This window comes from Bombus flavifrons, chromosome 12 (genome assembly GCF_040668555.2).
Source record: "Bombus flavifrons isolate JBK064 chromosome 12, iyBomFlav1_principal, whole genome shotgun sequence".
Taxonomy (NCBI): Eukaryota; Metazoa; Arthropoda; class Insecta; order Hymenoptera; family Apidae; genus Bombus; species Bombus flavifrons.
In genome coordinates, this window is record NC_138453.1 from 12,601,821 (window position 1) to 12,605,436 (window position 3,616).

The window sequence follows — 3,616 nt, forward strand, 5'->3', positions numbered from 1 at the left end:
AACGGTGCTCTCGTTTAGTCGTAGAATTGAAAAGTTAGGAACACCGATAATTATGGCACAGATACACGTTCAGTAATCTGTAACGGCTTAGGGGATAAAGGTAACGGGGTTGCAATGACGACACAAAGACACGAAAATTACATTAGCCACAACGGTAAAACTATGAACTTTGGAAAGATTATCCGAAACTGCATTGTGTTTTCTATTATCTTTTCACTCTCATCGTATCTGATTGTACCGTGATTTCGTTCTAATTGATACTTTCACGACACTCGTCAAGTTCTAACACAACGAAAAGACGCGCGATTGATACAGCGCAAGTATAGTTTAATACAAGCTACTAAGTAAATTGTTTTGATTTTAAGACATACGGTAAAAGCGATCTCTCCGAGCGATTTTTATGGAAATACGTACATTGCCAGGCATTTACATGCTCGACCGCTAAACAGTTCTGGATTCGTTTTCATTTGGAACTCTCGCTTCGAAGATTATGTTTCGACGACACAACAGAAGCGTAAAAACAAGCAGAAACGAGTTGTAGCGTGACGTCACGCTGCTCAGCGTGTGACATTTTCAGCATGGCATTTTCTTATTAGCCGGCACATTCTCGTCTCAAGAATCCTCCACCTCCTGCTCTTCCTCTTCTTTCGATCGTTCTCCTGCGAAAGGGGCGCAGTTATCGCGGTTATAACACGTTGAACAATGGTGCTCGAATCGATAATTATCTTCGAATCTGCCGAATACTTATTCTTTCTTATTATCAGATGTAAGATATTTCCAGATTTCACGATATAATCGCGTAATTAAAACCGTTTATGTATCGTAACGTTTAATGAAACGAATAAAGATTATACGTATATATGGAAAGTTTAGTCGATTAGGAAATTCCATTGATCGCGCGGCGTTTCACCAGAGCGCATTAACCTTGGTCGTGATCCTCTCGAGTTTCTCGTTCAAGTTCTCAGAACCGAAGAGGGCGATGTTTCGTTTTCACCCTGCGGTAGTTGCAGCGGAAACGAAAGTCACAGGACGTCGCATCGTATCTCTTCGCCAGGGAAAAACGCATATTTCTTAATTGTTAACGGTACTCGAACCGATGTACACGATTTGACCACTGGTCAAATAGGAAGGAAAATAGGAAGGACGCAGGCCTGCGAAAGAAAGTCCAACCGATCGACTATGCATAGGGTTCTGTTTAACACATGTACATCCCTGCCTTTCCTCGTGCACTCCAATAATAACACGCATACGTACGCTACGTATGTACATCTGCTGGACACTTGGCTGACTTTTCCTTTTCTTTCTGCCTCGCTTTTGTTACCCTATTCTGTCTTTAATCGCGGTAACGAGGCGTCTCTCTTCCTCTTTGTCTCTCCTCTAGCTGTTTCTTTCGTTCGCCCATCGACCGCGACGTCTTCACGGACACTTTCGAAACTTTCGACGATGGATTTTGTTCCAGTTGCTCGTTTCTTGTTCCGCACGGTCCCCAGATCGAATCGCTTTTATTCACAACGGCTAATGGAGGAAAGTGGCTGAAACTCTTACCATGCAAATTTCACACCTATTCGGTATAAGTTCGCTCGTCTCTTCTCCGTTCGAGAAACGCATCGATCTGGATATGGCGGATGATGAATTCGCTTTCTTAATCTAAAAATTATATTTACGTAGTTGCTTCTAAAAGATAGCATCTTGATCGGCTCACTGTTCCATGAAATTTAATCGTATTCCTCTTGCTTGCTCCTATATTTTCTCTTTTCTTCTCTTTTTTTCTTTCTCTTCTTTCTTTCCTTTCCTTCTTTTCCTTTTACCGGCAACGAGAAGTTTCTTTCTTTCGAGTTCCTTTCTCTCGTTATGGAAGTTGTTCTTCTGTGACACAGAGCAAGCAAATAAAGACAATTCAATCCGTTTCTCGATAAATTAACTTTCCTCGCTATTAGCGATATTTTCAATTTTTCGCATAATTTTCTCTTTCCGACTTTCTAACATCTATTAACTCGTTTAGATAATTGCACGTAATCGTTGCAAATACGTAATAAAACGATATTACGCGTTTACGTACGTAATTACGTACTACGAAAAAGATGAAAGTTTTAAAAGTGCGTTTTCATTGTGTTTAAGCGAATTACGAATCGTTACATTGTCATTGCATTGCACGCATTCGATCGTTTTATTCGGAGAAAGGTATTTTCGAAACTTCCATTCTACGGCATATAAGTAGCAGAAAAAAAAAGGACAAAGTGACGAACTACCAATCGGATACTAACAAGAGTGCACGCGATTCTATTCTCGTTTGTCTCGTTTAAGATCGAACGCAACCGTCTCAAAGAAAACGATGTTTTACTTGCGGCTAAGATTGCGTAAATCGTCAGGCATCTAAAGTGAAAGTATTATTAGTTATTTTCTCTCCTATGTCGTACCTGTACGGTCTAATTAATCGTAGCGCCGTACAATTGCAAGAGACTATCGTTCGGCCGAATCCACGATAACGGATGCCGCACAGGCATATCTCTATCGTGTCGACGTGTTGTACGCACTCCCATTTTCACCGCCGCCACGATGTAACGTAAATTCCATCTGGTCGAAGATCCACCGAGATTTCGTTTACCATCGGTCAAGTCCGATCACCCGGCTCGGCACTGTTTACAAACGACAGAAACGAGTTGTCGAAAGGTGAAGGCGGGATGGGTCGAGACCGTTGAAATTCGCGATAGAGAAGAAAGAAAAAGGAGGAGAGAGAAAGGCAGGCCGGTAGATAGTCGCGCGCGCGTGTCGCGGAGATCGGCATCGAATCGATGGAAATCGGAGCTGCGAGATCGTTCCAAGAATCGTTAAAGGCCAAGGCAGCGACATGCCGCCAGCCAGGTAAGTAGTCGCGCAACGATACGGGCAAATGCGCGCCGCGCTCGGCAAGCTGGACGGAGAGAAGAGTTAGCTCGCGTAACGCAGCCCCACGGTAGTGCCCCGTGCGAAAAACTTGTTATCCGCTTGCCTTCTTTACCGCCGATGCGAAAACTGACCCCTCGAAATCGCGCACGTCGGCCATTCCGCCGAGCTTATCTCGCTAGCGATCCCACTTTTTCCACAACGAGGTATCCACCACCACGTCGTAACGCGAAACACCGCGATTATTTCCATGCGATCTCGCTTCTCTGCAACTGCGATCTCGCGTCTCTGCAACTGCGATTAGCGTTTCTTCTACGGTTTCCCTTTTCCATGTCTTATTTACACGATTTACACGATTTACACAAATAAGAGGGCATTTAAGAAATTGAACGGTCTTTTAATAGACCAGCTACTACTACACGTTGGTAGGATATTTGAAACTTTCTGTTGCAGGCGAGGTTTCTTTCATCGCTGAACGCGTAAAGTTACGATAGACCGCGGGTATACGAGAAAAAATTGCACAACGAGATGAGCTTCAGGGTACAGCATGATGCACGATTTCCTTGAAACGTTCCAACGTGAAGCAAGGATGCGGTTCTTAGCGCGTTATGTACATGGATACGTGTCGATGTAGACGTACCGATTGCCTCCGATTCTTATCGGTAGCGTGTGGTTTGAACGATGGAAGGAGAGCTGGCTTTATGACGCTGCTCTCGTGTTAAAGTTGCATGCA

General features: G+C 43.8%; 1 long non-coding RNA gene across 1 annotated transcript; it reads right to left on the reverse strand.

The window, feature by feature from the left end:
* Window positions 1–1,776: 1,776 nt before the first annotated feature.
* LOC138185431 (uncharacterized) lies at window positions 1,777–3,142 on the reverse strand. The gene is made up of 2 exons (XR_011174613.1): window positions 2,418–3,142; window positions 1,777–1,866 (listed from the first exon to the last, which is right to left on the reverse strand). It is a non-coding gene; the product is annotated as an uncharacterized LOC138185431 (long non-coding RNA).
* Between the last annotated feature and the right edge of the window lie 474 nt (window positions 3,143–3,616).